This window comes from Brassica rapa, chromosome A02 (assembly GCF_000309985.2).
Source record: "Brassica rapa cultivar Chiifu-401-42 chromosome A02, CAAS_Brap_v3.01, whole genome shotgun sequence".
NCBI lineage: Eukaryota > Viridiplantae > Streptophyta > Magnoliopsida > Brassicales > Brassicaceae > Brassica > Brassica rapa.
The window spans coordinates 19,225,560-19,251,353 of NC_024796.2; the positions used below are offsets into that span (position 1 = coordinate 19,225,560).

General features: G+C 35.8%; 1 long non-coding RNA gene across 3 annotated transcripts; it reads right to left on the reverse strand.

Moving 5' to 3' along the window:
- Positions 1–4,920: 4,920 nt before the first annotated feature.
- LOC117132043 lies at positions 4,921–25,635 on the reverse strand. Of its 3 annotated transcripts, none has more exons than XR_004455452.1 (3): positions 25,449–25,635; positions 24,820–24,922; positions 4,921–5,280 (listed from the first exon to the last, which is right to left on the reverse strand). It is a non-coding gene; the product is annotated as an uncharacterized LOC117132043 (long non-coding RNA). The 3 variants fall into 3 exon arrangements; XR_004455454.1 differs by lacking the exon at positions 4,921–5,280 and adding an exon at positions 14,184–14,436 and having other exon boundaries at positions 24,820–25,098; positions 25,449–25,627; XR_004455453.1 differs by lacking the exon at positions 4,921–5,280 and adding an exon at positions 23,696–23,766.
- Positions 25,636–25,794: the final 159 nt, after the last annotated feature.

Consider the following 25,794-nt stretch of genomic DNA (forward strand, 5'->3'; position numbering starts at 1 on the left):
GATAGTTCCGACTATAAAAGAGTAGTATGAATCCCATAATACTTAAATGGGAAAACGAGCTGGATCAGGGCTAAGAGACCTCCGATCCTGGCCAACCCTCAACAGTAAGTGGCATGACCACGCAAAAACCTACGGGTATGATAAGTGGCGCGACCACTCAAAAAAACGGGTATGAGACATAAGGTAGGAATGGGTCTGCTCAAGCCTGAGTATGCCGTCAATACTATCTAAAACCCCTGTATAGCCTCAGGCATATCGGGGTCCCAAACTAAAATACCAAAAAAGTGAAAGGTACCAGTGTTAAAACGCTAAGTGCTAAATTAACACAAGGGACACGAGGTATAATTGCCACTGAGCAAGTGCAAAAGTCAGAGAGCACATTAAAAATATCATGTTTCTCCAGACGTGGAAAACAACGTAAGTCTGGCACTTGGGTTTTCACCCACACCAGCACCTTCTAAGACTGATAGTGGCTTTCTGCAAAAAGCAGAGTGCAGCACGGGAACTCGATAGTGACTAGCTTCCCAGCAGTAGAATACAAAATCCCCACAGGTACCGGTAGAGGCCTCACCTAAGATGGCAGCATACGGTCCCTTTGAAATACAAACCGAATGCCCCAGGGTTATCAAGAACTTTCGGGTCCCCATGAAGTCTTCGGGTCTTGAAAAAATTTCTTCAGGACCTGGAAAAGGTAAACCTGTAAGTTCTTTATAATGCTCGGGCCCAACTTCAATACAAAGACGAAACCCACGGGTTAGATCAATCTTTAAGAAGACCTCAGGGTCCAAAGACCACGAGTCTAAATCCAAGACCTCAGGGTCAAAAAACCTACGGGTTTTATAGGTTGATGGGTCCAAGGACTACGAGTCCAATTACGGACCGCATGGTCTGGAACCCATGAGTACCCTAAGAAGGGACCTCTGGGTCCCAACGCTATTTATACTCTCTAAGCGATCTCAGGGTCCCCAAAAGAGATTCAATCCTACGAGACCTATGAGGGATCATCTTAAGGTCCAGAGGTTCTAAGGGGCCCAGACGCTTAGGATCCCTGAATCCTCCGAAAAACATCAGAAAGGCCTAGAAAGGCTCAAGGCTACCGAACAGTCGGATCAACGCCCAACTCTCCAGTTCTTCAAAGACAATTCAAGACTCGGAGGTCATCTAAGCAACCTACAATCTTCCGAAAGAAGAAACAAACTTTGCAAAAGAAGTTCGATACAAAAGTCTTTATTCCAAAGAAAATCCAGAAAAGCAACAAGAAGATAATAAAGGAAAATAATTTCAAAAGCATCTAGAATGGTAGACCAGCTGAAACCCGAGACTCCGCAGCAGACTCAGGACCGACTCGCAAGGAAGCATCGGCAAGACGCGTCGGCTCTACAGACCAAAATAAATACTGGCGGTACTCCTCCGAAGGGTCCCAATGCTCCGTCCTTCTTTTGAGCCATTCCTTCATAAGCTCCCACCTACTCGAGGATCTCACCTGCTGAATCAGCAAGTTGCGCTGGGCAGCCTGATTTGAAAGTGGGATAACTTCTTCATCCTAACTCCTATGAGATTTATTCAACTTCCTAGTGATTTTTCACTACTTTATGTATCCAGATCAAGATTCTCACATCGTGATTCATACTGGTCTGATTAGAGTGACGAAGAAGTTGTTATATTCCCAAATATGAAAACTGAGATCACCTGATTTGAAAGTGGGATAACTTCTTCATCCTACCTCCTATGAGATTTATTCAACTTTCTGGTGCTTCTCCACTTTTTTATGTATCCAAATACATCTTCTCACATCGCGATTCATCCTGGCTTGATTAGAACGACAAAGACGTGGTCATATTCCCAAACAGAAAAAATGGGATCACCTGATTTGAAAGTGGGATAACTTTTTCATCCTAACTCGTATGAGATTAATCAACTTCCTGGTGATTCTCCACTACTTTTTGTATCCAAATCAGGCTTCCCACATCGCGATTCATACTGGTCTGATTAGAGTGACGAAGAAACTGTTATATTCCCAAACATGAAAACTGGGATCACCTGATTTGAAATTAAAATAACTTTTTCATCCTAACTCCTATGAGATTTATTCAACTTTATGGTGATTCTCCACTACTTTATGTATCTAATTACAGCTTCTCACATCGCGATTCATCCTGGTCTTATTAGAATGACAAAGAAGTTGTCATATTCCCAAACAGGAAAACTGGAATCACCTGATTTGAAAATGGGATAACTTCTTCATCCTAACTCCTATGAGATTTATTCAACTTCCTAGTGATTTTTCACTACTTTATGTATCCAAATCAAGATTCTCACATCGTGATTCATAGTGGTCTGATTAGAGTGACGAAGAAGTTGTTATATTCCCAAACATGAAAACTGAGATCACCTGATTTGAAAGTGGGATAACTTCTTCATCCTACCTCCTATGAGATTTATTCAACTTTCTGGTGCTTCTCCACTTTTTTATGTATCCAAATACATCTTCTCACATCGCGATTCATCCTGGTTTGATTAGAACGACAAAGATGTGGTCATATTCCCAAACAGAAAAAATGGGATCACCTGATTTGAGAGTGGGATAACTTCTTCATCCTAACTCCTATGATATTTATTCAACATTTTATTGATTCTCCACTACTTTATATATTCAAATCAAGCTTTTCACATCACGATTCATACTGGTCAGATTAGAGTTACGAACAAGTTGTTATATTCCCAAACAGAAAAACTGGGATCACCTGATGTGAAAGTGGGATAACTTATTCATCCTAACTCCTATGAAAATTATTCAACTTCATGGTGATTCTCCACTACTTTATGTATCTAAATACAGCTTCTCACATCGCGATTCCTCCTGGTCTAATTAGAATGACAAAGAAGTTGTCATATTCCCAAACAAGAAAACTGGGATCGCCTGATTTGAAAGTGGGATAATTTTTTCATCCTAACTCCTATGAGATATATTAATCTTCTTGGTGATTCTTCACTACTTTATGTATACTAATCAAGCTTCTTACATCGCGATTCATCCTGGTTTGATTAGAATGAAAAACAAGTTGTCATATTCCCAAACAGAAAAAATGGGATCACCTGATTTGAAAGTTGGATAACTTTTTCATCCTAACTCGTATGAGATTAATCAACTTCCTGGTGATTCTCCACTACTTTTTGTATCCAAATCAGGCTTCCCACATCACGATTCATATTGGTCTGATTAGAGTGACGAAGAAACTGTTATATTCCCAAACATGAAAACTAGGATCACCTGATTTGAAATTGAGGTAACTTCTTCATCCTAACTCCTATGAGATTTATTCAACTTTATGGTGATTCTCCACTACTTTAAGTATCTAATTACAGCTTCTCACATCACGATTCATCCTGGTCTGATTAGAATGACAAAAAAGTTGTCATATTCCTAAACAGGAAAAACTCGAATCACCTGATTTGAAAGTGGGATAACTTCTTCATCCTAACTCCTATGAGATTTATTCAACTTCATGGTGATTCTCCACTACTTTATGTATCTAATTACAGCTTCTCACATCGCGATTCATCCTGGTCTGGTTAGAATGACAAAGAAGTTGTCATATTCCCAAACAGGAAAACTGGAATCACCTGATTTGAAAGTGGGATAAGTTCTTCATCCTAACTCCTATGAGATTTATTCAACTTCCTAGTGATTTTCCACTATTATATGTATCCAAATCAAGCTTCCCACATCGCGATTCATACTGGTCTGATTAGAGTGACGAAGAAGCTGTTATATTCCCCAACATGAAAATTGGGATCACTTGATTTGAAAGTGGGATAACTTCTTCATCCTAACTACTATGAGATTTATTCAACTTTATGGTGATTCTCCACTACTTTATGTATCTAATTACAGCTTCTCACATCGCGATTCATCCTGGTCTTATTAGAATGACAAAGAAGTTGTCATATTCCCAAACAGAAAAAATGGGATCACCTGATTTGAGAGTGGGATAACTTCTTCATCCTAACTCCTATGATATTTATTCAACTTTTTATTGATTCTCCACTACTTTATATATTCAAATCAAGCTTTTCACATCACGATTCATACTGGTCAGATTAGAGTTACGGACAAGTTGTTATATTCCCAAACAGGAAAACTGGGATCACCTGATGTGAAAGTGGGATAACTTATTCATCCTAACTCCTATGAGAATTATTCAACTTCATGGTGATTCTCCACTACTTTATGTATCTAAATACAGCTTCTCACATCACGATTCCTCCTGGTCTAATTAGAATGACAAAGAAGTTGTCATATTCCCAAACAGGAAAACTGGGATCACCTGATTTGAAAGTGGGATAATTTTTTCATCCTAACTCCTATGAGATATATTAATCTTCTTGGTGATTCTTCACTACTTTATGTATACTAATCAAGCTTCTTACATCGCGATTCATCCTGGTTTGATTAGAATGAAAAATAAGTTGTCATATTCGCAAACAGAAAAAATGGGATCACCTGATTTGAAAGTTGGATAACTTTTTCATCCTAACTCGTATGAGATTAATCAACTTCCTGGTGATTCTCCACTACTTTTTGTATCCAAATCAGGCTTCCCACATCACGATTCATACTGGTCTGATTAGAGTGACGAAGAAACTGTTATATTCCCAAACATGAAAACTGGGATCACCTGATTTGAAATTGAGATAACTTCTTCATCCTAACTCCTATAAGATTTATTCAACTTTATGGTGATTCTCCACTACTTTAAGTATCTAATTAGAGCTTCTCACATCGCGATTCATCCTGGTCTGATTAGAATGACAAAGAAGTTGTCATATTCCTACACAGGAAAAACTGGAATCACCTGATTTGAAAGTGGGATAACTTCTTCATCCTAACTCCTTTGAGATTTATTCAATTTCCTAGTGATTTTCCACTACTTAATGTATCCAAATCAAGATTCTCACATCGTGATTCATACTGGTCTGATTAGAGTGACGAAGAAGTTGTTATATTCCTAAACATGAAAACTGAGATCACCTGATTTGAAAGTGGGATAACTTCTTCATCCTAACTCCTATGAGATTTATTCAACTTCATGGTGATTCTCCACTACTCTATGTATCTAATTACAGCTTCTCACATCGCGATTCATCCTGGTCTGGTTAGAATGACAAAGAAGTTGTCATATTCCCAAACAGGAAAACTGGAATCACCTGATTTGAAAGTGGGATAACTTCTTCATCCTAACTCCTATGAGATTTATTCAACTTCCTAGTGATTTTCCACTACTTTATTATCCAAATCAAGCTTCCCACATCGTGATTCATACTGGTCTGATTAGAGTGACGAAGAAGCTGTTATATTCTCCAACATGAAAATTGGGATCACTTGATTTGAAAGTGGGATAACTTCTTCATCCTAACTACTATGAGATTTATTCAACTTTATGGTGATTCTCCACTACTTTATGTATCTAATTACAGCTTCTCACATCGCGATTCATCCTGGTCTTATTAGAATGACAAAGTAGTTGTCATATTCCCAAACAGGAAAACTGGAATCACCTGATTTGAAAGTGGGATAACTTCTTCATCCTAACTCCTATGAGATTTATTCAACTTCCTAGTGATTTTTCACTACTTTATGTATCCAAATCAAGATTCTCACATCGTGATTCATACTGGTCTGATTAGAGTGACGAAGAAGTTGTTATATTCCCAAACATGAAAACTGAGATCACCTGATTTGAAAGTGGGATAACTTCTTCATCCTACCTCCTATGAGATTTATTCAACTTTCTGGTGCTTCTCCACTTTTTTATGTATCCAAATACATCTTCACACATCGCGATTCATCCTGGTTTGATTAGAACGACAAAGACGTGGTCATATTCCCAAACAGAAAAAATGGGATCACCTGATTTGAGAGTGGGATAACTTCTTCATCCTAACTCCTATGAGATTTATTCAACTTTTTATTGATTCTCCACTACTTTATATATTCAAATCAAGCTTCTCACATCACGATTCATACTGGTCAGATTAGAGTTACGAACAAGTTGTTATATTCCCAAACAGGAAAACTGGGATCACCTGATGTGAAAGTGGGATAACTTATTCATCCTAACTCCTATCAGATTTATTCAACTTCATGGTGATTCTCCACTACTTTATGTATCTAAATACAGCTTCTCATATCGCGATTCCTCCTGGTCTAATTAGAATAACAAAGAAGTTGTCATAGTCCCAAACAGGAAAACTGGGATCACCTGATTTAAAAGTGGGATAATTTTTTCATCCTAACTCCTATGAGATATATTAATCTTCTTGGTGATTCTTCACTACTTTATGTATACTAATCAAGCTTCTTACATCGCGATTCATCCTGGTTTGATTAGAATGAAAAACAAGTTGTCATAGTCCCAAACAGAAAAAATGGGATCACCTGATTTGAAAGTTGGATAACTTTTTCATCCTAACTCGTATGAGATTAATCAACTTCCTGGTGATTCTCCACTACTTTTTGTATCCAAATCAGGCTTCCCAAATCACGATTCATACTGGTCTGATTAGAGTGACGAAGAAACTGTTATATTCCCAAACATGAAAACTGAGATCACCTGATTTGAAATTGAGATAACTTCTTCATCCTAACTCCTATGAGATTTATTCAACTTTATGGTGATTCTCCACTACTTTAAGTATCTATTTACAGCTTCTCACATCGCGATTCATCCTGGTCTGATTAGAATGACAAAGAAGTTGTCATATTCCTAAACAGGAAAAACTGGAATCACCTGATTTGAAAGTGGGATAACTTCTTCATCCTAACTCCTTTGAGATTTATTCAATTTCCTAGTGATTTTCCACTACTTTATGTATCCAAATCAAGATTCTCACATCGTGATTCATACTGGTCTGATTAGAGTGACGAAGAAGTTGTTATATTCCTAAACATGAAAACTGAGATCACCTGATTTGAAAGTGGGATAACTTCTTCATCCTAACTCCTATGAGATTTATTCAACTTCATGGTGATTCTCCACTACTTTATGTATCTAATTACAGCTTCTCACATCCCGATTCATCCTGGTCTTGTTAGAATGACAAAGAAGTTGTCATATTCTCAAACAGGAAAACTGGAATCACCTGATTTGAAAGTGGGATAACTTCTTCATCCTAATTCCTATGAGATTTATTCAACTTCCTAGTGATTTTCCACTACTTTATGTATCCAAATCAAGATTCTCACATCGTGATTCATACTGGTCTGATTAGAGTGATGAAGAAGTTGTTATATTCCCAAACATGAAAACTGAGATCTCCTGTATTTGAAAGTAAGATAACTTCTTCATCCTAACTCCTATGAGATTTATTCAACTTCATGGTGATTCTCCACTATTTTATGTATCTAAATACAGCTTCTCACATCGCAATTCCTCCTGGTCTAATTAGAATGACAAAGAAGTTGTCATATTCCCAAACAGGAAAACTGGGATCACCTGATTTGAAAGTAGGATAATTTTTTCATCCTAACTCCTACGGGATATATTAATCTTCTTGGTGATTCTTCACTACTTTATGTATACTAATCAAGCTTCTTACATCGCGATTCATCCTGGTTTGATTAGAATGAAAAAGAAGTTGTCATATTCCCAAACAGAAATGGGATCACCTGATTTGAAAGTGGGATAACTTTTTCATCCTAACTCGTATGAGATTAATCAACTTCCTGGTGATTCTCCACTACTTTTTGTATCCAAATCAGGCTTCCCACATCGCGATTCATACTGGTCTGATTAGAGTGACGAAGAAACTGTTATATTCCCAAACATGAAAACTGGGATCACCTGATTTGAAATTGAGATAACTTCTTCATCCTAACTCCTATGAGATTTATTCAACTTTTTGGTGATTCTCCACTACGTTATGTATCTAATTACAGCTTCTCACATCGCGATTCATCCTGGTCTGATTAGAATGACAAAGAAGTTGTCATATTCCTATATTCCTAAACAGGAAAACTGGAATCACCTGATTTGAAAGTGGGATAACTTCTTCATCCTAACTCCTATGAGATTTATTCATTTCCTAGTGATTTTCCACTACTTTATGTATCCAAATCAAGATTCTCACATCGTGATTCATACTGGTCTGATTAGAGTGACGAAGAAGTTGTTATATTCTCAAACAAGAAAACTAGGATCACTTGATTTGAAAGTGGTAAAACTTCTTCATCTTAACTCCTATGAGAATTATTCAACTTTCTGGTGCTTCTCCACTTCTTTATGTGTCTAAATACATCTTCTCACATCGCGATTCATCTTGGTTTGATTAGAACGACAAAGAAGTTGTCATATTCCCAAACAGAAAAAATGGGATCACCTGATTTTAAAGTGGGGTAACTTCTTCATCCTAACTCCTATGAGAATTATTCAACTTTTTATTGATTCTCCACTACTTTATATATTCAAATCAAGCTTCTCACATCACGATTCATACTGTTCTGATTAGAGTGACGAACAAGTTGTTATATTCCCAAACATGAAAACTGAGATCACCTGATTTGAAAGTGGGATAACTTCTTCATCCTAACTCCTATGAGATTTATTCAACTTCATGGTGATTCTCCACTACTTTATGTATCTAATTACAGCTTCTCACATCGTGATTCATCCTGGTCTGGTTAGAATGACAAAGAAGTTGTCATATTCCCAAACAGAAAAATTGGAATCACCTGATTTGAAAGTGGGATAACTTCTTCATCCTAACTCCTATGAGATTTATTCAACTTCCTAGCGATTTTCCACTACTTTTTGTATCCAAATCAAGATTCTCACATCGTGATTCATACTGGTCTGATTAGAGTGACGAAGAAGTTGTTATATTCTCAAACAAGAAAACTAGGATCACTTGATTTGAAAGTGGTAAAACTTCTTCATCTTAACTCCTATGAGAATTATTCAACTTTCTGTTGCTTCTCCACTTCTTTATGTGTCCAATTACATCTTCTCACATCGCGATTCATCTTGGTTTGATTAGAAAAACAAAGAAGTTGTCATATTCCCAAACTGAAAAAATGGGATCACCTGATTTTAAAGTGGGGTCACCTCTTCATCCTAACTCCTATGAGATTTATTCAACTTTTTATTGATTCTCCACTACTTTATATTCAAATCAAGCTTATCACATCACGATTCATACTGTTCTGATTAGAGTGACAAACAAGTTGTTATATTCCCAGACAGGAAACTGGAATCACCTAATGTGAAAGTGGGATAACTTATTCATCCTAACTCGTATGAGAATTATTCAACTTTCTGGTGCTTCTCCACTTTTTTATGTATCCAAATACATCTTCTCCCATCGCGATTCATCTTGGTTTGATTAGAACGACAAAGACGTGGTCATATTCCCAAACAGAAAAAATGGGATCACCTGATTTGAAAGTGGAATAACTTCTTCATCCTAACTCCTATGAGATTTATTTAACTTCATGGTGACTCTCCACTACTTTATGTATCTAAATACAACTTCTCACATCGCGATTCATCCTGGTCTGAATAGAATGACAAAGAAGTTGTCATATTCCCAAACAGGAAAACTGGAATCACCTGATTTGAAAGTGGGATAACTTCTTCATCCTAACTCCTATGAGATTTATTCAATTTCCTAGTGATTTTCCACTACTTTATGTATCCAAATCAAGATTCTCACATCGTGATTCATACTGGTCTGATTAGAGTGATGAAGAAGTTGTTATATTCCCAAACATGAAAACTGAGATCTCCTGTATTTGGAAGTAAGATAACTTCTTCATCCTAACTCCTATGAGATTTATTCAACTTCATGGTGATTCTCCACTACTTTATGTATCTAAATACAGCTTCTCACATCGCGATTCATCCTGGTCTAATTAGAATGACAAAGAAGTTGTCATATTCCCAAACAGGAAAACTGGGATCACCTGATTTGAAAGTGGGATAATTTTTTCATCCTAACTCCTATGAGATATATTAATCTTCTTGGTGATTCTTCACTACTTTATGTATACTAATCAAGCTTCTTACATCGCGATTCATCCTGGTTTGATTAGAATGAAAAAGAAGTTGTCATATTCCCAAACAGAAATGGGATCACCTGATTTGAAAGTGGGATAACTTTTTCATCCTAACTCGTATGAGATTAATCAACTTCCTGGTGATTCTCCACTACTTTTTGTATCCAAGTCAGGCTTCCCACATCGCGATTCATACTGGTCTGATTAGAGTGACGAAGAAACTGTTATATTCCCAAACATGAAAACTGGGATCACCTGATTTGAAATTGATATAACTTCTTCATCCTAACTCCTATGAGATTTATTCAACTTTATGGTGATTCTCCACTACTTTATGTATCTAATTACAGCTTCTCACATCGCTATTCATCCTGGTATGATTAGAATGACAAAGAAGTTGTCATTCCTATATTCCCAAACAGGAAAAACTGGAATCACCTGATTTGAAAGTGGGATAACTTCTTCATCCTAACTCCTATGAGATTTATTCAATTTCCTAGTGATTTTCCACTACTTTATGTATCCAAATCAAGATTCTCACATCGTGATTCATACTGGTCTGATTAGAGTGACGAAGAAGTTGTTATATTCTCAAACAAGAAAACTAGGATCACTTGATTTGAAAGTGGTAAAACTTCTTCATCTTAACTCCTATGAGAATTATTCAACTTTCTGGTGCTTCTCCACTTCTTTATGTGTCTAAATACATCTTCTCACATCACGATTCATCTTGGTTTGATTAGAACGACAAAGAAGTTGTCATATTCCCAAACAGAAAAAATGGGATCACCTGATTTAAAGTGGGGTAACTTCTTTATCCTAACTCCTATGAGATTTATTCAACTTTTTATTGATTCTCCACTACTTTATATATTCAAATCAAGCTTCTCACATCACGATTCATACTGTTCTGATTAGAGTGACGAACAAGTTGTTATATTCCCAAACATGAAAACTGAAATCACCTGATTTGAAAGTGGGATAACTTCTTCATCCTAACTCCTATGAGATTTATTCAACTTCATGGTGATTCTCCACTACTTTATGTATCTAATTACAGCTTCTCACATCGTGATTCATCCTGGTCTGGTTAGAATGACAAAGAAGTTGTCATATTCCCAAACAGAAAAATTGGAATCACCTGATTTGAAAGTGGGATAACTTCTTCATCCTAACTCCTATGAGATTTATTCAACTTCCTAGTGATTTTCCACTACTTTATGTATCCAAATCAAGATTCTCACATCGTGATTCATACTGGTCTGATTAGAGTGATGAAGAAGTTGTTATATTCCCAAACATGAAAACTGAGATCTCCTGTATTTGAAAGTAAGATAACTTCTTCATCCTAACTCCTATGAGATTTATTCAACTTCATGGTGATTCTCCACTATTTTATGTATCTAAATACAGCTTCTCACATCGCAATTCCTCCTGGTCTAATTAGAATGACAAAGAAGTTGTCATATTCCCAAACAGGAAAACTGGGATCACCTGATTTGAAAGTAGGATAATTTTTCATCCTAACTCCTACGAGATATATTAATCTTCTTGGTGATTCTTCACTACTTTATGTATACTAATCAAGCTTCTTACATCGCGATTCATCCTGGTTTGATTAGAATGAAAAAGAAGTTGTCATATTCCCAAACAGAAATGGGATCACCTGATTTGAAAGTGGGATAACTTTTTCATCCTAACTCGTATGAGATTAATCAACTTCCTGGTGATTCTCCACTACTTTTTGTATCCAAATCAGGCTTCCCACATCGCGATTCATACTGGTCTGATTAGAGTGACGAAGAAACTGTTATATTCCCAAACATGAAAACTGGGATCACCTGATTTGAAATTGAGATAACTTCTTCATCCTAACTCCTATGAGATTTATTCAACTTTTTGGTGATTCTCCACTACGTTATGTATCTAATTACAGCTTCTCACATCGCGATTCATCCTGGTCTGATTAGAATGACAAAGAAGTTGTCATATTCCTATATTCCTAAACAGGAAAAACTGGAATCACCTGATTTGAAAGTGGGATAACTTCTTCATCCTAACTCCTATGAGATTTATTCAATTTCCTAGTGATTTTCCACTAATTTATGTATCCAAATCAAGATTCTCACATCGTGATTCATACTGGTCTGATTAGACTGACGAAGAAGTTGTTATATTCTCAAACAAGAAAACTAGGATCACTTGATTTGAAAGTGGTAAAACTTCTTCATCTTAACTCCTATGAGAATTATTCAACTTTCTGGTGCTTCTCCACTTCTTTATGTGTCTAAATACATCTTCTCACATCGCGATTCATCTTGGTTTGATTAGAACGACAAAGAAGTTGTCATATTCCCAAACAGAAAAAATGGGATCACCTGATTTTAAAGTGGGGTAACTTCTTCATCCTAACTCCTATGAGAATTATTCAACTTTTTATTGATTCTCCACTACTTTATATATTCAAATCAAGCTTCTCACATCACGATTCATACTGTTCTGATTAGAGTGACGAACAAGTTGTTATATTCCCAAACATGAAAACTGAGATCACCTGATTTGAAAGTGGGATAACTTCTTCATCCTAACTCCTATGAGATTTATTCAACTTCATGGTGATTCTCCACTACTTTATGTATCTAATTACAGCTTCTCACATCGTGATTCATCCTGGTCTGGTTAGAATGACAAAGAAGTTGTCATATTCCCAAACAGAAAAATTGGAATCACCTGATTTGAAAGTGGGATAACTTCTTCATCCTAACTCCTATGAGATTTATTCAACTTCCTAGCGATTTTCCACTACTTTTTGTATCCAAATCAAGATTCTCACATCGTGATTCATACTGGTCTGATTAGAGTGACGAAGAAGTTGTTATATTCTCAAACAAGAAAACTAGGATCACTTGATTTGAAAGTGGTAAAACTTCTTCATCTTAACTCCTATGAGAATTATTCAACTTTCTGTTGCTTCTCCACTTCTTTATGTGTCCAATTACATCTTCTCACATCGCGATTCATCTTGGTTTGATTAGAAAAACAAAGAAGTTGTCATATTCCCAAACTGAAAAAATGGGATCACCTGATTTTAAAGTGGGGTCACCTCTTCATCCTAACTCCTATGAGATTTATTCAACTTTTTATTGATTCTCCACTACTTTATATATTCAAATCAAGCTTATCACATCACGATTCATACTGTTCTGATTAGAGTGACAAACAAGTTGTTATATTCCCAGACAGGAAACTGGAATCACCTAATGTGAAAGTGGGATAACTTATTCATCCTAACTCGTATGAGAATTATTCAACTTTCTGGTGCTTCTCCACTTTTTTATGTATCCAAATACATCTTCTCCCATCGCGATTCATCTTGGTTTGATTAGAACGACAAAGACGTGGTCATATTCCCAAACAGAAAAAATGGGATCACCTGATTTGAAAGTGGAATAACTTCTTCATCCTAACTCCTATGAGATTTATTTAACTTCATGGTGACTCTCCACTACTTTATGTATCTAAATACAACTTCTCACATCGCGATTCATCCTGGTCTGAATAGAATGACAAAGAAGTTGTCATATTCCCAAACAGGAAAACTGGAATCACCTGATTTGAAAGTGGGATAACTTCTTCATCCTAACTCCTATGAGATTTATTCAATTTCCTAGTGATTTTCCACTACTTTATGTATCCAAATCAAGATTCTCACATCGTGATTCATACTGGTCTGATTAGAGTGATGAAGAAGTTGTTATATTCCCAAACATGAAAACTGAGATCTCCTGTATTTGGAAGTAAGATAACTTCTTCATCCTAACTCCTATGAGATTTATTCAACTTCATGGTGATTCTCCACTACTTTATGTATCTAAATACAGCTTCTCACATCGCGATTCCTCCTGGTCTAATTAGAATGACAAAGAAGTTGTCATATTCCCAAACAGGAAAACTGGGATCACCTGATTTGAAAGTGGGATAATTTTTTCATCCTAACTCCTATGAGATATATTAATCTTCTTGGTGATTCTTCACTACTTTATGTATACTAATCAAGCTTCTTACATCGCGATTCATCCTGGTTTGATTAGAATGAAAAAGAAGTTGTCATATTCCCAAACAGAAATGGGATCACCTGATTTGAAAGTGGGATAACTTTTTCATCCTAACTCGTATGAGATTAATCAACTTCCTGGTGATTCTCCACTACTTTTTGTATCCAAGTCAGGCTTCCCACATCGCGATTCATACTGGTCTGATTAGAGTGACGAAGAAACTGTTATATTCCCAAACATGAAAACTGGGATCACCTGATTTGAAATTGAGATAACTTCTTCATCCTAACTCCTATGAGATTTATTCAACTTTATGGTGATTCTCCACTACGTTATGTATCTAATTACAGCTTCTCACATCGCTATTCATCCTGGTATGATTAGAATGACAAAGAAGTTGTCATATTCCTATATTCCTAAACAGGAAAAACTGGAATCACCTGATTTGAAAGTGGGATAACTTCTTCATCCTAACTCCTATGAGATTTATTCAATTTCCTAGTGATTTTCCACTACTTTATGTATCCAAATCAAGATTCTCACATCGTGATTCATACTGGTCTGATTAGAGTGACGAAGAAGTTGTTATATTCTCAAACAAGAAAACTAGGATCACTTGATTTGAAAGTGGTAAAACTTCTTCATCTTAACTCCTATGAGAATTATTCAACTTTCTGGTGCTTCTCCACTTCTTTATGTGTCTAAATACATCTTCTCACATCACGATTCATCTTGGTTTGATTAGAACGACAAAGAAGTTGTCATATTCCCAAACAGAAAAAATGGGATCACCTGATTTTAAAGTGGGGTAACTTCTTTATCCTAACTCCTATGAGATTTATTCAACTTTTTATTGATTCTCCACTACTTTATATATTCAAATCAAGCTTCTCACATCACGATTCATACTGTTCTGATTAGAGTGACGAACAAGTTGTTATATTCCCAAACATGAAAACTGAAATCACCTGATTTGAAAGTGGGATAACTTCTTCATCCTAACTCCTATGAGATTTATTCAACTTCATGGTGATTCTCCACTACTTTATGTATCTAATTACAGCTTCTCACATCGTGATTCATCCTGGTCTGGTTAGAATGACAAAGAAGTTGTCATATTCCCAAACAGAAAAATTGGAATCACCTGATTTGAAAGTGGGATAACTTCTTCATCCTAACTCCTATGAGATTTATTCAACTTCCTAGCGATTTTCCACTACTTTATGTATCCAAATCAAGATTCTCACATCGTGATTCATACTGGTCTGATTAGAGTGACGAAGAAGTTGTTATATTCTCAAACAAGAAAACTAGGATCACTTGATTTGAAAGTGGTAAAGCTTCTTCATCTTAACTCCTATGAGAATTATTCAACTTTCTGTTGCTTCTCCACTTCTTTATGTGTCCAATTACATCTTCTCACATCGCGATTCATCTTGGTTTGATTAGAACGACAAAGAAGTTGTCATATTCCCAAACTGAAAAAATGGGATCACCTGATTTTAAAGTGGGGTCACCTCTTCATCCTAACTCCTATGAGATTTATTCAACTTTTTATTGATTCTCCACTACTTTATATATTCAAATCAAGCTTCTCACATCAGGATTCATACTGTTCTGATTAGAGTGACAAACAAGTTGTTATATTCCCAGATAGGAAACTGGAATCACCTAATGTGAAAGTGGGATAACTTATTCATCCTAAGTCGTATGAGAATTATTCAACTTTCTGGTGCTTCTCCACTTTTTTATGTATCCAAATACATCTTCTCCCGTCGCGATTCATCTTGGTTTGATTAGAACGACAAAGACGTGGTCATATTCCCCAACAGAAAAAATGGGATCACCTGATTTGAAAGTGGGATAACTTCTTCATCCTAACTCCTATGAGATTTATTTAACTTCATGGTGACTCTCCACTACTTTATGTATCTAAATACATCTTCTCACATCGCGATTCATCCTGGTCTGAATAGAATGACAAAGAAGTTGTCATATTCCCAAACAGGAAAACTGGAATCACCTGATTTGAAAGTGGGATAACTTCTTCATCCTAACTCCTATGAGATTTATTCAATTTCCTAGTGATTTTCCACTACTTTATGTATCCAAATCAAGATTCTCACATCGTGATTCATACTGGTCTGATTAGAGTGATGAAGAAGTTGTTATATTCCCAAACATGAAAACTGAGATCTCCTGTATTTGAAAGTAAGATAACTTCTTCATCCTAACTCCTATGAGATTTATTCAACTTCATGGTGATTCTCCACTACTTTATATATCTAATTACAGCTTCTCACATCACGATTCATCATGGTCTGGTTAGAATGACAAAGAAGTTGTCATATTCCCAAACAGGAAAACTGGAATCACCTGTTTCGAAAGTGGGATAACTTCTTCATCCTAAATCCTATGAGATTTATTCAACTTCCTAGTGATTTTCCACTACTTTATGTATCCAAATCAAGATTCTCACATCGTGATTCATACTGGTCTGATTAGAGTGACGAAGAAGTTGTTATATTCTCAAACAAGAAAACTAGGATCACTTGATTTGAAAGTGGTAAAACTTCTTCATCTTAACTCCTATGAGATTATTCAACTTTCTGGTGCTTCTCCACTTCTTTATGTGTCCAAATACATCTTCTCACATCGCGATTCATCTTGGTTTGATTAGAGCGACAAAGAAGTTGTCATATTCCCAAACAGAAAAAATGGGATCACCTGATTTTAAAGTGGGGTAACTTCTTCATCCTAACTCCTATGAGATTTATTCAACTTTTTATTGATTCTCCGCTACTTTAATATTCAAATCAAGCTTCTCACATCATGATTCATACTGTTCTGATTAGAGGGACGAACAAGTTGTTATATTCCCAAACATGAAAACTGAGATCACCTGATTTGAAAGTGGGATAACTTCTTCATCCTAACTCCTATGAGATTTATTCAACTTCATGGTGATTCTCCACTACTTTATGTATCTAATTACAGCTTCTCACATCGCGATTCATCCTGGTCAGGTTAGAATGACAAAGAAGTTGTCATATTCCCAAACAGGAAAACTGGAATCATCTGATTTGAAAGTGGGATAACTTCTTCATCCTAACTCCTATGAGATTTATTCAACTTCCTAGTGATTTTCCACTACTTTATGTATCCAAATCAAGATTCTCACATCGTGATTCATACTGGTCTGATTAGAGTGACGAAGAAGTTGTTATATTCCCAAACATGAAAACTGAGATCACCTGATTTGAAAGTGGGATAACTTCTTCATCCTACCTCCTATGAGATTTATTCAACTTTCTGGTGCTTCTCAACTTTTTTATGTATCCAAATACATCTTCTCACATCGCGATTCATCCTGGTTTGATTAGAACGACAAAGATGTGGTCATATTCCCAAACAGAAAAAATGGGATCACCTGATTTGAGAGTGAGATAACTTCTTCATCCTAACTCCTATGAGATTTATTCAACTTTTAATTGATTCTCCACTACTTTATATATTCAAATCAAGCTTCTCACATCACGATTCATACTAGGCAGATTAGAGTTACGAACAAGTTGTTATATTCCCAAACAGGAAAACTGGGATCACCTGATTTGAAAGTGGGATAACTTTTTCATCCTAACTCGTATGAGATTAATCAACTTCCTGGTGATTCTCCACTACTTTTTTTATCCAAATCAGGCTTCCCACATCGCGATTCATACTGGTCTGATTAGAGTGACGAAGAAACTGTTATATTCCCAAACATGAAAACTGGGATCACCTGATTTGAAATTGAGATAACTTCTTCATCCTAACTCCTATGAGATTTATTCAACTTCATGGTGATTCTCCACTACTTTATATATCTAATTACAGCTTCTCACATCACGATTCATCATGGTCTGGTTAGAATGACAAAGAAGTTGTCATATTCCCAAACAGGAAAACTGGAATCACCTGTTTCGAAAGTGGGATAACTTCTTCATCCTAAATCCTATGAGATTTATTCAACTTCCTAGTGATTTTCCACTACTTTATGTATCCAAATCAAGATTCTCACATCGTGATTCATACTGGTCTGATTAGAGTGACGAAGAAGTTGTTATATTCTCAAACAAGAAAACTAGGATCACTTGATTTGAAAGTGGTAAAACTTCTTCATCTTAACTCCTATGAGAATTATTCAACTTTCTGGTGCTTCTCCACTTCTTTATGTGTCCAAATACATCTTCTCACATCGCGATTCATCTTGGTTTGATTAGAGCGACAAAGAAGTTGTCATATTCCCAAACAGAAAAAATGGGATCACCTGATTTTAAAGTGGGGTAACTTCTTCATCCTAACTCCTATGAGATTTATTCAACTTTTTATTGATTCTCCGCTACTTTATATATTCAAATCAAGCTTCTCACATCATGATTCATACTGTTCTGATTAGAGGGACGAACAAGTTGTTATATTCCCAAACATGAAAACTGAGATCACCTGATTTGAAAGTGGGATAACTTCTTCATCCTAACTCCTATGAGATTTATTCAACTTCATGGTGATTCTCCACTACTTTATGTATCTAATTACAGCTTCTCACATCGCGATTCATCCTGGTCAGGTTAGAATGACAAAGAAGTTGTCATATTCCCAAACAGGAAAACTGGAATCATCTGATTTGAAAGTGGGATAACTTCTTCATCCTAACTCCTATGAGATTTATTCAACTTCCTAGTGATTTTCCACTACTTTATGTATCCAAATCAAGATTCTCACATCGTGATTCATACTGGTCTGATTAGAGTGACGAAGAAGTTGTTATATTCCCAAACATGAAAACTGAGATCACCTGATTTGAAAGTGGGATAACTTCTTCATCCTACTCCTATGAGATTTATTCAACTTTCTGGTGCTTCTCAACTTTTTTATGTATCCAAATACATCTTCTCACATCGCGATTCATCCTGGTTTGATTAGAACGACAAAGATGTGGTCATATTCCCAAACAGAAAAAATGGGATCACCTGATTTGAGAGTGAGATAACTTCTTCATCCTAACTCCTATGAGATTTATTCAACTTTTAATTGATTCTCCACTACTTTATATATTCAAATCAAGCTTCTCACATCACGATTCATACTAGGCAGATTAGAGTTACGAACAAGTTGTTATATTCCCAAACAGGAAAACTGGGATCACCTGATTTGAAAGTGGGATAACTTTTTCATCCTAACTCGTATGAGATTAATCAACTTCCTGGTGATTCTCCACTACTTTTTTATCCAAATCAGGCTTCCCACATCGCGATTCATACTGGTCTGATTAGAGTGACGAAGAAACTGTTATATTCCCAAACATGAAAACTGGGATCACCTGATTTGAAATTGAGATAACTTCTTCATCCTAACTCCTATGAGATTTATTCAACTTCATGGTGATTCTCCACTACTTTATATATCTAATTACAGCTTCTCACATCACGATTCATCATGGTCTGGTTAGAATGACAAAGAAGTTGTCATATTCCCAAACAGGAAAACTGGAATCACCTGTTTCGAAAGTGGGATAACTTCTTCATCCTAAATCCTATGAGATTTATTCAACTTCCTAGTGATTTTCCACTACTTTATGTATCCAAATCAAGATTCTCACATCGTGATTCATACTGGTCTGATTAGAGTGACGAAGAAGTTGTTATATTCTCAAACAAGAAAACTAGGATCACTTGATTTGAAAGTGGTAAAACTTCTTCATCTTAACTCCTATGAGAATTATTCAACTTTCTGGTGCTTCTCCACTTCTTTATGTGTCCAAATACATCTTCTCACATCGCGATTCATCTTGGTTTGATTAGAGCGACAAAGAAGTTGTCATATTCCCAAACAGAAAAAATGGGATCACCTGATTTTAAAGTGGGGTAACTTCTTCATCCTAACTCCTATGAGATTTATTCAACTTTTTATTGATTCTCCGCTACTTTATATATTCAAATCAAGCTTCTCACATCATGATTCATACTGTTCTGATTAGAGGGACGAACAAGTTGTTATATTCCCAAACATGAAAACTGAGATCACCTGATTTGAAAGTGGGATAACTTCTTCATCCTAACTCCTATGAGATTTATTCAACTTCATGGTGATTCTCCACTACTTTATGTATCTAATTACAGCTTCTCACATCGCGATTCATCCTGGTCAGGTTAGAATGACAAAGAAGTTGTCATATTCCCAAACAGGAAAACTGGAATCATCTGATTTGAAAGTGGGATAACTTCTTCATCCTAACTCCTATGAGATTTATTCAACTTCCTAGTGATTTTCCACTACTTTATGTATCCAAATCAAGATTCTCACATCGTGATTCATACTGGTCTGATTAGAGTGACGAAGAAGTTGTTATATTCCCAAACATGAAAACTGAGATCACCTGATTTGAAAGTGGGATAACTTCTTCATCCTACCTCCTATGAGATTTATTCAACTTTCTGGTGCTTCTCAACTTTTTTATGTATCCAAATACATCTTCTCACATCGCGATTCATCCTGGTTGATTAGAACGACAAAGATGTTGTCATATTCCCAAACAGAAAAAATGGGATCACCTGATTTGAGAGTGGGATAACTTCTTCATCCTAACTCCTATGAGATTTATTCAACTTTTAATTGATTCTCCACTACTTTATTATTCAAATCAAGCTTCTCACATCACGATTCATACTGGCTGATTAGAGTTACGAACAAGTTGTTATATTCCCAAACAGGAAAACTGGATCACCTGATTTGAAAGTGGGATAACTTTTCATCCTAACTCGTATGAGATTAATCAACTTCCTGGTGATTCTCCACTACTTTTTTTATCCAAATCAGGCTTCCCACATCGCGATTCATACTGGTCTGATTAGAGTGACGAAGAAACTGTTATATTCCCAAACATGAAAACTGGGATCACCTGATTTGAAATTGATATAACTTCTTCATCCTAACTCCTATGAGATTTATTCAACTTTATGGTGATTCTCCACTACTTTATGTATCTAATTACAGCTTCTCACATCGCGATTCATCCTGGTCTGATTAGAATGACAAAGAAGTTGTCATATTCCTAAACAGGAAAAACTGGAATCACCTGATTTGAAAGTGGGATAACTTCTTCATCCTAACTCCTATGAGATTTATTCAATTTCCTAGTGATTTTCCACTACTTTATGTATCCAAATCAAGATTCTCACATCGTGATTCATACTGGTCTGATTAGAGTGACGAAGAAGTTGTTATATTCCCAAACATGAAAACTGAGTTCACCTGATTTGAAAGTGGGATAACTTCTTCATCCTAACTCCTATGAGATTTATTCAACTGCATGGTGATTCTCCACTACTTTATGTATCTAATTACAGCTTCTCACATCGCGATTCATCCTGGTCTGGTTAGAATGACAAAGAAGTTGTCATATTCCCAAACAGGAAAACTGGAATCACCCGATTTGAAAGTGGGATAACTTCTTCATCCTAACTATTATGAGATTTATTCAACTTCCTAGTGATTTTCCACTACTTTATATATCCAAATCAAGATTCTCACATCGTGATTCATACTGGTCTGATTTGAGTGACGAAGAAGTTGTTATATTCTCAAACAAGAAAACTAGGATCACTTGATTTGAAAGTGGTACAACTTCTTCATCTTAACTCCTATGAGAATTATTCAACTTTCTGGTGCTTCTCCACTTCTTTATGTGTCCAAATACATCTTCTCACATTGCGATTCATCTTGGTTTGATTAGAACGACAAAGAAGTTGTCATATTCCCAAACAGAAAAAATGGGATCACCTGATTTTAAAGTGGGGTAACTTCTTCATTTTAACTCCTATGAGATTTATTCAACTTTTTAGTGATTCTCCACTACTTTATATATCCAAATCAAGATTCTCACATCGTGATTCATACTGTTCTGATTAGAGTGACGAACAAGTTGTTATATTCCCAAACAGGAAACTGGAATCACCTAATGTGAAAGTGGGATAACTTATTCATCCTAACTCCTATGAGAATTATTCAACTTTCTGGTGCTTCTCCACTTTTTAATGTATCCAAATACATCTTCTCCCATCGCGATTCATCTTGGTTTGATTAGAACGACAAAGACGTGGTCATATTCCCAAACAGAAAAAATGGGATCACCTGATTTGAAAGTGGGATAACTTCTTCATCCTAACTCCTATGAGATTTATTTAACTTCATGGTGACTCTCCACTACTTTATATATCTAAATAAAACTTCTCACATCGCGATTCATCCTGGTCTGAATAGAATGACAAAGAAGTTGCCATATTCCCAAACAGGAAAACTGGAACCACCTGATTTGAAAGTGGGATAACTTCTTCATCCTAACTCCTATGAGATTTATTCAATTTCCTAGTGATTCTACACTACTTTATATATTCAAATCAAGCTTCTCACATCACGATTCATACTGTTCTGATTAGAATGACGAAGAAACTGTTATATTCCCAAACATGAAAACTGGGATCACCTGATTTGAAATTGAGATAACTTCTTCATCCTAACTCCTATAAGATTTATTCAACTTTATGGTGATTCTCCACTACTTTATGTATCTAATTACAGCTTCTCACATCGCGATTCATCCTGGGCTGATTAGAATGACAAAGAAGTTGTCATATTCCTAAACAGGAAAAACTGGAATCACCTGATTTGAAAGTGGGATAACTTCTTCATCCTAACTCCTATGAGATTTATTCAATTTCCTAGTGATTTTCCACTACTTTATGTAACCAAATCAAGATTCTCACATCGTGATTCATACTGGTCTGATTAGAGTGACGAAGAAGTTGTTATATTCCCAAACATGAAAACTAAGATCACCTGATTTGAAAGTGGGATAACTTTTTCATCCTAACTCCTATGAGAATTATTCAACTTCATGGTGATTCTCCACTACTTTATGTATCTAATTACAGCTTCTCACATCGCGATTCATTCTGGTCTGGTTAGAATGACAAAGAAGTTGTCATATTCCCAAACAGGAAAACTGGAATCACCTGATTTGAAAGTGGGATAACTTCTTCATCCTAACTATTATGAGATTTATTCAAATTCCTAGTGATTTTCCACTACTTTATGTATCCAAATCAAGATTCTCACATCGTGATTCATGCTGGTCTGATTTGAGTGACGAAGAAGTTGTTATATTCTCAAACAAGAAAACTAGGATTACTTGATTTGAAAGTGGTAAAACCTCTTCATCTTAACTCCTATGAGAATTATTCAACTTTCTGGTGCTTCTCCACTTCTTTATGTGTCCAAATTCATCTTCTCACATCGCGATTCATCTTGGTTTTGATTATAACGACAAAGAAGTTGTCATATTCCCAACAGAAAAAATGGGATCACCTGATTTTAAAGTGGGGTAAGGTCTTCTTATCCTAACTCCTATGAGATTTATTCAACTTTTATTGATTCTCCACTACTTTATATATTCAAATCAAGCTTCTCACATCACGATTCATACTGTTCTGATTAGAGTGACGAACAAGTTGTTATATTCCCAAACATGAAAACTGAGATCACCTGATTTGAAAGTGGGATAACTTCTTCATCCTAACTCCTATGAGATTTATTCAACTTCATGGTGATTCTCCACTACTTTATGTATCTAATTACAGGTTCTCTCATCGCGATTCATCCTGGTCTGGTTAGTATGACAAAGAAGTTGTCATATTCCCAAACAGGAAAACTGGAATCACCTGATTTTGAAAGTGGGATAACTTCTTCATCCTAACTCCTATGAGATTTATTCAACTTCCTAGTGATTTTCCAGTACTTTATGTATCCAAATCAAGATTCTCACATCGTGATTCATACTGGTGATTGAGTTTTGACGAAGTAAGAAGTTATATTCTCAAACAAGAAAACTAGGATCACTTGATTTGAAAGTGGTAAAACTTTTTCATCTTAACTCCTGAGAATTATTCAACTTTCTGGTGGTTCTCCACTTCTTTATGTGTCCAATTACATCTTCTCACATCGCGATTCATCTTGGTTTGATTAGAACGACGAAGAAGTTGTCATATTCCCAAACAGAAAAAATGGGATCAGCTGATTTTAAATTGGGGTAACTTCTTCATCTTAACTCCTATGAGATTTATTCAACTTTTTATTGATTCTCCACTACTTTATATATTCAAATCAAGCTTCTCACATCACGATTCATACTGTTCTGATTAGAGTGACGAACAAGTTGTTATATTCCCAAACAGGAAACTGGAATCACCTAATGTGAAAGTGGGATAACTTATTCATCCTAACTCCTATGAGAATTATTCAACTTTCTGGTGCTTCTCCACTTTTTTATGTATCCAAATACATCTTCTCCCATCGCGATTCATCTTGGTTTGATTAAAACGACAAAGACGTGGTCATATTCCCAAACAGAAAAAATGGGATCACCTGATCTGAAAGTGGGATAACTTCTTCATCCTAACTCCTATGATATTTATTTAACTTCATGGTGACTCTCCACTACTTTATGTATCTAAATACAACTTCTCACATCGCGATTCATCCTGGTCTGAATAGAATGACAAAGAAGTTGTCATATTCCCAAACAGGAAAACTGGGATCACCTGATTTGAAAGTGGGATAACTTTTTCATCCTAACTCTTATGAGATTTATTGAACTTCTTGGTGATTCTTCACTACTTTATGTATCCAAATCAAGCTTCTTACATCGCGATTCATCCTAGTTTGATTAGAATGACAAAGAAGTTATCATATTCCCAAACAGGAAAACTGGGATCACCTGATGTGAAAGTGGGATAACTTCTTCATCCTAACTCCTATGAGATTTATTCAACTTCATTGTGATTCTCCACTACTTTATCTATATAAATACAGCTTCTCACATCGCGATTCTTGCTGGTCTAATTAGAATGACAAAGAAGTTGTCATATTCCCAAACAGGAAAACTGGAATCACCTGATTTGAAAGTGGGATAATTTTTTCATCCTAACTCCTATGAGATATATTAATCTTCTTGGTGATTCTTCACTACTTTATGTATACTAATCAAGCTTCTTACATCGCGATTCATCCTGGTTTGATTAGAATGAGAAAAAGTTGTCATATTCCTAAACAGAAAATATGGGATCACCTGATTTGAAAATGGGATAACTTCTTCATCCTAACTCGTATGAGATTAATCAACTTCCTGGTGATTCTCCACTACTTTTTGTATCCAAATCAGGCTTCCTACATTGCGATTCATACTGGTCTGATTAGAATGACGAAGAAACTGTTATATTCCCAAACATGAAAACTGGGATCACCTGATTTGAAATTGAGATAACTTCTTCATCCTAACTCCTATGAGATTTATTCAACTTTATGGTGATTCTCCACTACTTTATGTATCTAATTACAGCTTCTCACATCGCGATTCATCCTGGGCTGATTAGAATGACAAAGAAGTTGTCATATTCCTAAACAGGAAAAACTGGAATCACCTGATTTGAAAGTGGGATAACTTCTTCATCCTAACTCCTATGAGATTTATTCAATTTCCTAGTGATTTTCCACTACTTTATGTATCCAAATCAAGATTCTCACATCGTGATTCATACTGGTCTGATTTGAGTGACGAAGAAGTTGTTATATTCTCAAACAAGAAAACTA